Source organism: Megalops cyprinoides, chromosome 24, assembly GCF_013368585.1.
Source record: "Megalops cyprinoides isolate fMegCyp1 chromosome 24, fMegCyp1.pri, whole genome shotgun sequence".
Lineage (NCBI taxonomy): Eukaryota > Metazoa > Chordata > Actinopteri > Elopiformes > Megalopidae > Megalops > Megalops cyprinoides.
The window spans coordinates 18892161-18906890 of record NC_050606.1 but is presented as its reverse complement, the minus strand read 5'-3'; the positions used below and the strand labels follow the sequence as shown (position 1 = coordinate 18906890).

The window sequence follows — 14730 nt, the reverse complement described above, 5'->3', positions numbered from 1 at the left end:
CTCGTATCGAAGAGCAAAGTGGCACAGCTTGCTAATGGTTCCTGCCGGACACCGATCTGAGGTCAGGGGGCAGGAGCGCGGCAATCGCTAACATGATTAGCCAGCTGCCTCGGGCCGACAAGGAGTTGAAGCGGGACCTCCGTTCGCGGTGTCTGATGGTGTTGAAATATTACCTCGGGATGAAATGATGCCGCTTATCGCGCAATGTATGAAAAGTTACGTCATACTTTTTCATTGGGGCGCGCAGATTGCTCATGACGGGTTGCCACATTATCCGTTTTAGCCTCGTATCGTGTTGTGGATGTTAGCTGAAGCCAGCAAGCCTATTTCTCGCAGTGTTAGGGGGAGATAATTTGAAAAGGTGCGCAGCTGACTAAAGCTGCAAGCTGTTCCAGAATGAAGGTCTGTGAAGAGAAGGTGCAGTAACAGTCAAACAGGTAGCTTGGCTGCTTTCATCCCCTCTCATCTGTTCTTATTTAAAATACAATGTCACATTGAGCGGTGCACTTCCTGACTTTTAAAGGGCTTTATGAGAACCGTAACAGGTTTAAATGAGCTGCTTTTCCCGTCCAGTCTACATTTTTACTTGGCCATTTTAAAATGGCTTCAGTTTCCTACAGATACTGAACATACTGTATAAATGTCAGTGCAGTGTTTTATAGAATGGTGGATGGCAGGGTGCTGTAAGGGGATACTGAGTCTGCATGTCATGACTGACTAGACACCTGGTGACATTCCTGCTCAAAGCACAGATGATTGTCTGATTTGACTCCTGTTTGCAGGAGGAGTTGCCAATTACCCATTTGTCAGTTATTTTTCTAAAGAATCATGGGAACACGTGAAGGCCACGTGCCACACATTTCACTCATCTCAATCACAAATACATCTCGTCTCAATCAAGTGGCAATTTAGGAGAAAAGGATTCTGTAAGGGCTGCTTGTCTGATTGGAATGCAGACACGCTCATAGATCTGGCAGAACAGACTCAAGTTAAAAAAAAATCCAAAGTGCAGTTCTGGGCTGGTTTTTTTTTTTCAGATCATCTTAATTGTCAATTTAAAAAAATCTGGAGAGATGCCTACTATGCACTGATTGGGCTAGGAGGGCCTGGGGTGCTTTTTGATTTGATGAAAGTTCCGTGTCATTATCTCAGCTGGTGGGCCAAGTCAATAGATGTGCTATTGAAGGCATCTCAAGGTCAAGGAAAGGTTATGGTTTCAAATCCCAGATACCTGAAGAGATTCAGGGAATATCCAGCTGTACAAACTGATGTTTAATGCCAGTTATGTAAGTTTCCTTAGATGATGTCATCTACCATGTAAATAAATTATGCAGCTAACACAATTCTTCATGTAATTTTTCTCTCTTTCAGTTTCAAAATAATATCAGGTTTGCTTCTCTTAAAAGGCTATTTTATTTCAAGGAGTCGTGGGCTGTTTTATGTGTTCAGAAATAGCATTCAATGAACAAGGCATGAGTAGACATTATGAGATCAGAGCAGATCCCCCGTACAGCTGCAGACAGTAATCCTACCTGGCCCAAACCACATCACAATTATAAACTTGGCAGCATTCACAAACACACTGGCGAGTTTGTACAACAAATTATGAATAGTGAGAAAAAAAAAACATGAGGAGCAAAAACTGGGAATGACACTATTGTCAGGTTATTGAAATTTGAAGCCAGGTTTTTAAATGAAGAGAATTTTCCTTTATCACAGCATATTAAATGCAAATAAGATTACTCTACCCGGAAATAAAAGGGGCCAAATTTAGTCAGGCTTGGTACCCTTACTTTTATTTTCTAAGAACATGTAAAACTGATTTAGCACTCCATTGATATACAGTAGATGTAAAAGTAAATGCTAATTTATGATGAGTAATCCTCTGATATTTTATAGAACGGCCAAGGTACCCTTTAAATATGAGTTTATATTCTAATATTAATTTCGTACACCTATAACTGAACAATTTGCCGGCCCCTGTAGATGTAGTGCCGTCCTCTGGAATGAGCTCAGTTGACAGCGTTTTCTTTATGCTCTTAATTAATTTGAAGTACATAAAGCTGTATTTCTGACTGCTAGCTCCACACAAACACGTTTTTGGAATGTTGCGCCCGAATGCGTCTCTGAGTGGAACGCTGCTTGCTAAACGCCTCTATACATTAACTCGACAGCCTGGACCAGCGAATGGCGATTCTCTGGGATACATTACATTTTTATTACCGTACAAGACGCACTAGGATGCGTTAGACTTATTGCCCGTCCATTTCTGCATCTCCTCTTCGGCTGAACTGGGTGAACAAAATAAATACTTTTTGGTTTCAGTTTAGGTCCAAGTTTGTCTGTAGGGCCTACCTCACACTGTGTGAGTCATGGCAATGACAGAAGTAGAAGTGGTTTGAGAGGACTTTTCGAAGTTGCAATCCAGGAAATCACAGCATCAATATAATTTAATGCATTATTTTAAACTTTAGATAGTTTAGTGAAAACAAGTGGGTTTGCAAACCCGTTTGATGAAAACAAACACATTTACGTTATTATTGTTTGCAATCAGATGTCTAAAACGTTTCCTCCTTGGAACTTGTACACACTAACTTTGTCAGCATCAGTTTTTAGATTTTGTTGCAAATTGGAAAATTGCTATGACATATCAGCATCATTAACTACGTGGGTTAGTATCATATTAGTGTTTAAAATGACTTATTAATGACAATATTATCCATATTATCACAATACAAAAGAGGACTGCTTACAATGTCACAACGTTGCTATCTGCGCCTTGACTTTTCAACACTGCAACACAGACGACAAAACCGTGCTGCAACTTGACTTTTGCAGACATACGTCCCCATTCTATTTATTGCACTTATTGCATCTACAAACAACGCTGCTGCTTCAAAACAAGAAAGCGGTGTGTCCCACAAAAGAAGCCGGGTCAAGATCCGACTGAGGGATGAGGATCGCCGTCCACCTGGCGCGTGGGATGAGAGGAGGCGATCGTGCAAGATTGTACCTCTCCCGAACATCTCCAGGAGGTGTCGCCCTCGCCAGCGTCGCAAGCGACGGCTGCGAAACCGTAGGTTGCAGCGATGCTGCGTGTCTCTTGGATCTGGGCTGGTACAGTCCGGAGAGGAGCACGAGCGCCGCTGCTGCTAACAGCTGCGCGCCGCAGTGATCCGGTCTCGCGCTCGCAAGGCTGTTCTTCTCGCGGATGCCTCCGTTCGCTCGCGCGCCCAACATCCATCCGAAGGAGCATTTGCCACACCGTCCGAGGGGCATGAGCACACAGCCCGGCTCTGCCTGAATCACGGAAAGGAACTGAGGGGAGTCGCGGAGAGCGTTGTTTTCCCCCACGATTTTATTCAGTAAGTGCAATGTCATTCCAGCTGCTTTATTCTCATACACCGTCTCTTGCATGGTGTGCGAAACCCGATGGATGCGTTTGTCGCTTTGAATAGAGACAGGGTGGAAAAAAAAGCATCATCGGTCTATTTACCGTCTGGTTTTACAGTAATGAAATCGTGCTCTTTCATTGTTGCGTCGTGCATTTTCGGCATTTAAATGAATTGAAATTGAGTTGGTTTTCATGCATAGCTCTGGTAATTTGTCGGAATATGGGTTGGAGTAGGCGCTCCTTTGATGCCGAATCTCCATGTAAGGCGGGTTTCTTGGCGTAGCGGAAAGCTTTCCACTTTTCCTGCGTGGTGACCTAAATTTCAATGATGGATTTTTAAGCCTCTGTGCATTCTCAGGTTTATTGTATACATCGATGACGAACATTGTTCCCTTGCCTAGCGCAAATGCCGCCTGTAAAAATGGAGCGTCGTTTCGTTGTTTGAAACAGTGTATATTAAGCTTTTATATAATCAATGACGGAAAGCAGAGGCATCTCCATGTCTTACCCACAGTCTTTCTGTAATGTTTGAATCGATAGCGTTTCTTGCATTGGCCAGACAGACTTAGGTTCGTAATGGAGGCGCAATATTCTTATTATAAGACGGAGATTTGAGCGTTTTGATGGCCTATTAATTCAAAGGGAGCGTAATTGAGGCGAGCCCGATAACCTCTGCATCAATAGAACACAATTATTGTGATTACGTATCCGGGTGAATTCATGTTGTTAATCCAGCGTCGATTTTGATTAACACACGTTATGACTGAAATGGTTTGGATTTTACAGTAGTGACATAGTATACAGTAGTACTGTTGCTGTATCTGTAGCTATATTTTAAAGTCTTCTGTGGTTGTTGAAATGAAAAGAAATATGTTTTGCTGGATGTGTTTATGAAGGAAGCAGTAACATAAAAGGGATGTTATTGTTATCACAGTCTCATTTCCAGGGTATTTAAAAAAATAGTGCATATCATGTCTTACATCAGTGTACGTATTTAATAAACTCACTTAAATCTTTTGTAGCACCATCTCATTAATTGCATTTCAAATGCAATATTCTGTACCTGTAATGGGTCTTTATATTGAAACAATATGGCAAAATGAATGTAAATGAAAACATGGAGAACAAGAGGGTGTTTTGAATAATGAACACTTTTCACAGAACATATTTGATAGAAAATATTTCTGTTCCACGTTTCAGGATGTGTAAAAGTCTGCTTTGACTGCTGGTTGAACTGGGAGAAATTGTTCTGCTGATGAATACAGGTGTAGAGAAAGACACGCTTCACATTCTTTTTTCTAAGTGAAGGCAGAAGTCATGAGGTAAAGAAAACTCCCTCTGGTCAAAATAGACTTTGATTTTGTTGATGAGTGAATGATGAATCTGCTCAGTGAATTATGAGATATCTCTTGGGAATTCATGCATCTACAAGATGTGTCTGAATTACATGTGACCTGGCACGTGCAATTTGAACATGTGGTACATTCAAAAGCCAGGTAGCCCGAGCTCTAAAGGCTTGACCTTGGTGTAATATATATTCTCCTGTCACAACATGTCCTCCTGCTTGTTATTTCGTTGTGTCCTCCTTGCCTGGGACATCTAAAGTTCAACCCATCATAACACCATTTCAGATGCCGGTGATCAGACTGAAGCATGCTGAAACAAAATACAATGAGATCTCCTCAGACATGCCGTCTGAAATTTCAGCTCCCCTCCTAACACCACCATGATATTAATGTGGGTTGCTTTATCTCCGAGCTCCATGTTCTGAATGTTATACACTTAGATGTACGGATCCTAAAAGGGCTGAAGCAGCTGAATTCCTCGTGAAACCATTACCATGACAGGTCACCTACCTGGTCTTATCTGGCTTGTCTGAGGAACCAACACAGTTGTCATAAAATGACAGTGGTTGAGGAGCTTGGCTTATAAACAGAAGGTTGGTGGATTGGATTCTGGTAGTGGTGATTCTGGTAGTATCCTTGATGAGGGTACTATGCACTGGGACCTGGGATTGCTTCGGTAAACTATAATGCTGCATGACAAACTGTGAACTAGAATAAATATAAATTATTCCAGATAATAGTGTCTCTTAAGCAAGAAAATAACATATTGAGTTGTAAACGAAGAAATGAATCAAAGACTGAAGGAATGCTCACAGCAGACCAATTAAGTGTCAAATGATATGTCCTAAAATGATTGACCAGTAGCAGTTCCTTATGCAAGGAAAATCACACGCAAAAGCCTGTGAACAATCTGACAATCTGTTTAAAGCACTTCCTTTCAGCAGACATCTAAATGATGAACTTATTTGAGGAAGAGATAATGCTCTAGTCTTGCAATGATTACCTGTGAGAATTTGACGTTCCAAGGGGAATTCACAAACATCCAGAAGTGTGGAGAGATACCTGGCTGACATTACTCAGGCCGCTACATCTCTCTTTGAATAGATGTTTACCTTTCACAACAGCTGAAAACATGTTACATATTGCAAAGGAAATGTATAGAGTGGTTGTATTTCAGGGAAAATTCAGGCCTCTGTTCCACCAGCAGATGTTCAATGCAAACACATGTATTTTTATACTTGCAAAGTATAATCTTCTTCCAGTAAGCACAGGGGAGTTGCTCACCCTGAAATTTGACTGGTGGTACACCATAAACCACCACGACCCTGAAGTGTGCTCGCAGGGACTTGAGCCTCCTCAAAAAATCTCGCCGGAACCACCGAGGGTATAATCTGTGTTATTTTTGAAGATGTATTTTTTCGCCCTCGAGAACGCTCTCTCCGTTTCTGCCTGACATTCAGGCATGGGGAAATGTTTTCTGCTAACGGCTTTCTGTCACCAAAAATACATGAGCAAATAAATATGCTAACATTTCTGTGGGTCTGGCCTTTCCTCACCAGGATGGCTCTGAAGAGGAGTGTTTTTTCAGATGTTCCAAATTGACTTCATTTGTAGAGATGCAGAAATGCTGTAGCTAGTTTTGAAGATTTTATATGGTATCCTGCTTATCCTGTTTGAACCAATATAGAGGTTATATTGTAGATTAGCCTGTGTGGTATGTAGATAACTGTTCATGTAGGTACGTGTGGGCAGATTAGTAGTAGTACATTTTTATGCATTTTATTCATTTTTTGCACTTGTCTTCATTGTATTTTGTATCATACTGTATTGATGTTGGACATAATGGCAGTCACATGATACAGCATGCAGCATTTTTAGAAAAGTGGGCCACTGAACCCATGGGCATGACTGTCACAAGCTCTGGTGACGGAATTCATCACAGGCAAGTAAGACCGCCGATGCAAAAATAAACGCAGCAATGCTAAATCAATATCATGATATTTGCCAGCTGTTTTTGCACTAGTCAAACAACGTAGGCCAAGTCAAGATATCTCAAAATAAACCCCAAAGTCTTAAATTATTGCCACAGAAGTAATCCACCAAGAAACAGGAGTTGAGGACAACTTTCATCTTAAAACCGTAAACTGCCTTCGTTGATGCTGTCCACCTGTGACTGTATACTGAGAACTTGTGGTTGAGTCACTGCACCAGAAGATGCTAACTCAACCATGAGTTACACATGTTGTTTTTGTAGCATAAAATGTACTTGTCACTTGTGTTTCTCTGTAGCTGACGTGAGCAGCAACAAGCCAGATGAGCACAGTGCTAAGCCTCACTTCCCTTTTAGATACAACACCTTTTAGAGCTGCAATCTCCTCTCTTGTTTTGCTCTGCAGTTTGCTTTGGTATCCCATTTTTCACTCACTGAGTTGTGCTTGTACTTATCATAAAACGGGCCTCATTAATTTGGTAAACATCCTACAGGGTTTTTCAGAGTCATTTACAATAAGATGGCCTGGGTGAGACTAAAACTATTCTCAGTGGGTTACATTGCATGACATTATTGTGGCTTTCAGCAGACACTCTTATATCCAGAGCTGCTTACACAGGTTACAATTTTACATGTTATCCATTTATACAGCTGCATTTTTACTAAGGCAGTCCTGGGTTTAGTGCTTTACCCATGGGTACAGCAGCAGTGCCACAGCTGGGAATCAAACCAGCATCCAGGTGATAGGCCCTGTTCCTCACCACTATGCCACACTGACGCCCTAGGTTGTGTTGTTATAGGATGTATATCATCTAGTGTGGACGTGCTACATTTGCCTTTGAAACAGATCAGACACGTGAAAGTCTATTGACAAGGAAGTGTGCAGCTGAAACCGCTGAGAGGAGAAATAACACATCCGCTCCTGGCTTCTCCTCTTTCTGAATTTTGATTGATTGGGTTTTTCCGCTCCCTCCACCAGCTTATTGCCTCCTTCTGACGGGTTGGCATGAGCTGCTTCTCTCTTAACTTAATTGGCAACGTGCACCTTGCCTTATGTTGCTGGGGTTTTTTTTTTCTCTATGAAGGAGGTGCCATCTGATGTGTGATGAAGATTTTACTAGCTGCTTGGCACCCCTTTATACCATGGGACTGCTTCCAGCCCTGAGGTGGATTTTGATTCAGATACTCAGGGTTTGAGATCAGAGGTGCACTCGAGATGCACCGTGCTTTGCAATTCTGCAAACGTTTCTTTAATGCGGATGTTTGCTTAAGATTGTTGACCTCACTGAGCAGAGCCCTTAGGAGGTGTTTCTGTCTGTTTGCAAGGGTGAAGGTGTTCATCCTGTTTTGTCGGCCATCTTGGTAGTGGCAAGTTGCGATTATTAATCAACACTTTAGCTGGGGTAAAACGTATCCAAAGAAATTTCAGGTGCTACGTGCTGAGCTGAAGTCACTGTGCTGCATGTTTTTCAGCAATAGAGGACTTATGTGGACATTTGCTGTTTTTATATGTAACCTGAGTGCATAGCTGCTTTAAGTTTCAAATCTTGCTAGATAGTGGTAGGTAGCTCTTATTAATAGAGCTTAGGTATCTTGACTGTTGTTGCTATTATTCTGTTTCAGTCAACTCATATTTATTGAAACAGTGGTTTGAATACCACCACACCAGTGGTCTCATGCAATAGGGAGTTCATTCTGAGCGTTTTTCATTTGATAACTCTAGGGAACCCAAGAAGGGCGTGTTCAGTTCATATTGAAAGCGGGGAGGTGTGGGTGCAATCCAAAGGTTTTAGCCACCTCATGGGGACATGATCAGTAAGCCCGCACATGCACACAGAATAGGAATATGGTTGAAAACCCTGACACACACTCAAACATAAAATACACATATATGTGTACACAAGAGCTGGTCAAGATGACTTCCAGTAATTTCAGATTGATACTATAGCATGTGTGACTGAAAGATCATTTCATTCCTAATTTTTAGTAATTAATTATACAGAGAGTATATTTTGAGGTTTCTGAAAATTAATGTTTTCTTTAAATATCTGTTCCACCAAATTCATATTCTGTTATGTTTCAGATGTAGATTTCTCTAATTTAAAAACAAACATCATTGTTTTAATTAGTGAAGTAAAATTACTTTAATAATCTATACAGACATTTTGACACAGTCGGGACAGCATAACTAATAAAGTATTTCCAATCTTCCCTTTTCACACAACAGTGTTCTGGCCATAGAGTGACAGCATGATTCTGTGCTTGTAACATCCAGCCCTGGATGGTTGCCGTATGACATATGATAGGATTTTGGATGCTCCACCGTTAGCTGACATTTTGTGTTAATTGTTGAACAGTTCTATTGGACTCTGTCCATCACTAGATTAATTGTATGGTAATGTCCTAAGGTTTTTTTTTTTTCTTACTCCTTAATTGGTCCCCATGCTGTAGCATCATTCGGTCCGTTTTCTGTCAGGCAGTTGTCATGGTGACAGTCAGGACCCGCTGTGGCAGACGATTCGCTGAAACGGATGAGCGGACAGAACGGGTCAGCTGAGACGCGGGCGGTGCTTAACGAGGCTGTCTCGTCCGCCGATGTCATCCGTGTTTTGTGACGGCGTTTTTTTTTTTTTTTTTTTCTCGCGGCCGCAGTGATGGTTCCTTATGATAGATGCCTGAGCAGCCAGAGACAGCACCACTGCCCAGCCCTGTACGGCCGAGAGACAGGTGGCCCTCTCCTACCTGGAGCTCAGGTATCGCTGACTGAGGGGAGGGGAATGAGGGGGGAGCGAGCGAGGCCCCATGAACCTCAAAGTGGGTGGAGCTACGAGTCCAGTGACTCGCAGATTAGAAGCAATCAAAGGGTTCTTTTTGCTTCTCTTCCTTAATCCCTTTGTGAAACATACCGAGGAGATGATTCCACCTGGTTGGTTACTCTTCTAGTTTGTACAGTGCTTTTTAAAGAGCTACATTTTGTCATAATACCAGAATCCTTGGCTGCTTAGAGAACATGAAGGCAGCGTGTGTAATGTGAGTTCTATAAAGAAACTGTGCAGTTATTGTTATACATTGTATTCATTCATAGTGTGTTTGCTTTTCTCACCTGGAGTATTTCCATTCGGAATCTAATTCATGCCAACTTGATACAGCTTAGATGCATGAGTATATCTGGTTGATGGAAATCAGCAAGTCTGTGTTATCCAGTCAGAGAGCAGCAGATGGTTGCCATACCTGTCTCTCGTTCCCTTGTTGGTGGAAGGTAACGGTTGAGGTGAGGTCGTTAACCTCATAGACTGCTGTAAAAATAATCATAATCTCTCATTTGGTGCTGTGAGAAGATCATTAATTATTGAACATGTACATTATGTGGGTGCGTAAAAATGGAAACCCATGTTGTGTGGCACGCTGATGACAGCCAAGACCTGGAAACTGTGCTGTTTAAACTATTCATCAAACGGATATATTTCTTTTTTAAGTATGGAATTTCTTGATTCTGTTGTACCCATACAGCAGGCCTGCTTTTTTCATGTGGTTATATTTCTTCCCAGAAGTACATCTTACAAAGTGGATTTAATAACAGACCTTAATAATAACCAGTCATTTCCAGCCATTGGCCCATTGGAACATTTCAAGTGTTTTGACTTGGCAAATTATTAACATCGCTTTTGGGATACCTTAAGCCCAGTTGAGCTTTAGAGGAAACCAGCCTGTTTTAAGAGCTTGTGGTCATCATTTGCTGCAACACAATTTTTTTTGAAATATCAGCTACAGGTATGGGATTTATGGATGTTTTTGGGTATGTTTTTGTACTCATCTGTTGTAGATATTCCAAACATGGAGATATACACCTGACTTATGCGCCTCATTAATCCTGGCTGGTGTATAGTGCTGACAGTTGCAAAAAAGGATTTGCATTTTGCATTTCATATTTACCATTGTAGATATCGCTAAGGGATATATTGTGTAGCTACATTTGTTTTTACTGAAACATTAAACAGTGCCAATACCACAGGTACTTGGTACTGACCCAGAATTATGTAGTCAACCTCAGAGTTATTGACATTTCAGAATATTCTCTTAAATTCCAGACAATATCCCTTATTCTGTTCTAATAACTTTTTTGAGTTGTCTGAAAACAGCTTGCGGTGCCCTATAAACCCACTGTTCCATAACCAAGCACTAAAGTCCTTTGAGTTGTGAAATGGGAACTCATACGTGGGTCACAGGGGTTTCAATTGGTCTTTTTCACTCTCATTCATACTTATGTCACGGCGTGTGTGTGAGAGAGACACGGCGCTCCCATCAGGAAGTGGTGGTCGGGCCGGTGGATAGCAGACATGAGCGGCGTTCATTGTCTGGTCCTCAGACCTGCCCGCCCGTTATTGGCTTTTCTAAAGGCTGTTATGACAGGGGACTAATCTCCCTTTTTCAGCCTGGCCTTTCTCCTGCTTTCAGCACCGGAGCGCGTGCGCGACAGGCGGATGTGCGGAGCACCGTTAGTCACACAGACGGCGCGCAGCAGCACACACACACACACACACACACACACACACAAAAAGCGCACATGCGGAAACGGGCACTGTCAATTTGCTGCATCGTTCAAAAGGCGGGCCGCACACCATGTGTGGGGAAGTGCTGGCCCTCTTCTATACGCCTTTATTATTTCAGAACGTAGGAATGCTCTGACACTGTGACTTGAAGTACAGTCAATACAGAAATATCAGATATTTAAATTTTAAGGCCCTGAGTAGATCTTTCGAGAAAGAAACGACAGAAAAAAAACAAGAATACTTTTGCCGTCGTGGTTAGTGTCCTTCGATTACTCTCTCTGCTTTCTGTGTTGGTTTAAAAATTACTGTATGAAGTTATATTCTTAACAATTAATTCCACATAGAGTGTGTTAATTCCAGCCCCTGTAAGTCAGTGGCTCTACAAGGAGGTGAAACTGGAAGGAAAATGAAGTACAGCTAGAAATAGTGGACTGGAATGCAGTGGCACATTGTGAGAGGGAGATCTCGATTTTGTCGAACATTAGAGTGAATGGAGCCTCCTCAACCATGAGCTTGCATTGCTGGCTAAATACATTCTCTCCCAGATCCCTTCTGACCAAGGACCAAGGTCACAAATCACCAGTTTGATGCATACACATAGATACACATTATTTCAGTTAGCAAATCAGCTCACAAGCTAGAATTGGTGACCATAAAGGAAGTCTTTTTGCCCTCAGGTATAGCACTTTCTTGCGTTAAGTAATGAGATGGTTTAGTGCTCACAATCTTGCCCTTCAGAGTTTGTAATAGGTTTGAATTATTCTGCTGAGAGGCTCCCTTCAGCCTAATATTCGAAGAGGCCATGAGGTCTCCCTGTATCACAATGGCAGAAGTAACTCCAGAAACTGTTACTGGATTCTGGATTGCTTCTGTGTCCATGAGACTGTGTCCATGCTGTCAGCCTATAGGTGGTCTCTCTTTGGCCACACCCCTTCATCAGCATTCATGATGAACCAGCAAATCAGAACACATTTGGCCTCAACAACAGAGGCATGTTTGGAACACCACACTGAATATCTTTTCAGCAAATACAGCATCTGTGGTAATGCTCCTGAGGCCTATTTATAGACCCCTTGATGAACCCTGCTCTGCAGGACCTGATGTGCGTGTGATCGTTTCATTTTCATTCATTCCCTTATTTTCCTTAGAAATCACATTACTGTACAATGAAGCAACTATTCAGTCTTTCTGAAATATGCAATTCTATTTCATACTAACAATGATATTAGTTACGTAACTGTTCCACGGGTAGGGTTTGTCTGTTCTGTTCTGTAAGAAACTACATCTGGTCTTACCTCAGGTTAGCTCTGAGTGTAATTGTGTGTTTTGATCCATCATCCACTGAAACCTTTTTTTTTTTGGTTTGTTTGTTTGAATTACGCATCGGCTGGCCTGGAAAGTGACACATTAACGACTGTCTCATGTTCTTTGAATATACTTATCCACTGCAACAGATCGTGCCGTCCTCTTGAGGTGTGGTGAGTAATTTACCGGCCGGATCGTCAGAGCGCACCTGAATGCACGCTTCTAAGATCACTGAATCCGTGGAGCCTTAAATGAATGTGCCGAATGTTGTGGGTGTCGAAGCGCTCACGTCAGTGCACAGTCGCAGGCTCAGAATACAGAGGGACCTTAGTGCACCTTACTGCAGAAATGAAAATGGGTTTTCTGAGCGTGAAAATAAATGCAGGCTGAAATCTATGTTTTGATGTTTCAAAATGGAAGTTTTAATACAGTAGAGGAACTAGTGGGTCTTCTCCCCAAGTACAGAGAAAAAAAAACCCAGCAACAATCAGAAGACACTAGTTTTTTAGCACACCCTTTCTCAACCCCTCCAATTTTTCAGGATACACATCTAGTGTCCTGTGAAGAGCAGACAGTGTCAGGATCTTTGCCAGTGCCTCCAATATTCAGGGTAGTGTGGAAAGCAGACAGTGTGTCTCACCATCACCACAGGAAGGAGTCAGTTGCATTTTAAAACCTGTCTGAGCAACGCCTTTCCTCATCTTGAACAGATACACTTATGGTTTCATTTATGTTCTGTTGTGTTGGAAGTCACTCTGGGTAAGAGAGTCTGCTAACTGAATGTAATGTAGCATAATGTAGTGTACTTTCCTAGAACAAGGCTATCCTGACAAATGTCAGGGCATAACATTGTTTCAGACAACAGGTCTTTTCACAACTCAACATTTCAACATTTATTACTTTACCCGGTTCCTAATTCTAGGTCTTAGTTTCGTAGTTTTTGTCAAGATCTCTCCTCTCAACTTTAAAATCTGCCCAGTTACCAGGTACACAGTGATGTGACCTCAGTGAATATTTGAGGGTTTACTGATAATGGTTTACTCTGCTGTACCACAAGAGGTGTCACAATGTGGTATGCCTAACTCCAGACATTAATACCTTTGTCCTGCAAGAGAACATAACCTTTGTCCCTCTCTCTTTCCCTCTCTCCATGTACGTTTGGTGCAAAGTGCGTTATTCATCCTTTTAGCTGCTATTTTTAGATTTTATTCTTAGTAGCAGATGAATTCCAAACCAGCGTGAGGTCTCGTTTCTGGACTACCTTGCGATTACAGTCGCTCTCTTTCCGGTGAAAGTGAAAAGGCAAATGAAGCAGGCGGCCGTCGCCGTGGAGACGCATGTCATCGTGCCCCGTCAGATCTTCTGAACTAAGAGAACACTGAGTAGCGGATCTATGTGTTTCTCCTTGAAGTGGCATTTGATAGTTCCTCACAACTGTATCACTGACATAAAAAAACACAAAAAACAGCATAAAATGGAGGAAACAGTGGTTATTCGCACGGGACGTAACACAATCAGTCACATGGGAGTACCCATTTTAGATACATACTCCATATGCTGTTTATGTAGTTACTGGTTTCCAGGCAACCATGCAGCATCTGTGGTGTTTGTTAAAAATACATTCTAATAAGAAAAGATGGGTGTTTTTAACAATGTGGCCTCATTTTCTTGTTTGCTTGACTCACTTCATCTTGCTCTGCTAACTGTTGTGTTAATTTTCAATTTCCTTTGATTTTTTTATTATTTTTGATGTTTTTACTGTGTGCTGGTGTCAGGTAATCTCAGCTAAATCGTTTTACTTTGAACTACCTCGTGAATTATCTTTAGGTGCCTTAAAAGTGATTTAAATAGAAATTTTATTATTGTTATTATGGAACTTTAATCTACTGCATTGTTTTGATTATTGTTATTGTTGTTGCTGTTGTTACAGCTGTGATTATGGCCGTTATTATCTCTACTTTGGAATCTGGGGGAGGGGCAAATCTAGCCACCTGAATGATATCACAGACTGAGGCCCGTATAATGGACTGGTGGGTGGGGATGGGGAAGTGGGCAGATGCTGAAATCCTCTGCCACAAGAGGGAGCTGCCATGTGGGGTTTCTGTCCTTTTTGGAAAAAAAATGATTTTGGAGGATTTGCGATTG

The 14730-nt window shown here is 41.8% G+C and overlaps 1 protein-coding gene across 1 annotated transcript in view; it reads left to right on the top strand.

The window, feature by feature from the left end:
* The first annotated feature begins 3081 nt into the window (after positions 1 to 3081).
* Positions 3082 to 14730, top strand: part of LOC118771140 (catenin delta-2-like) — a 202310-nt gene continuing 190661 nt past the window's right edge. Inside the window, exon 1 of the mRNA XM_036519030.1 lies at positions 3082 to 3365. The gene's annotated coding sequence lies outside the window, so the exon portion shown is untranslated. The remainder of the gene's footprint in view (positions 3366 to 14730) is intronic.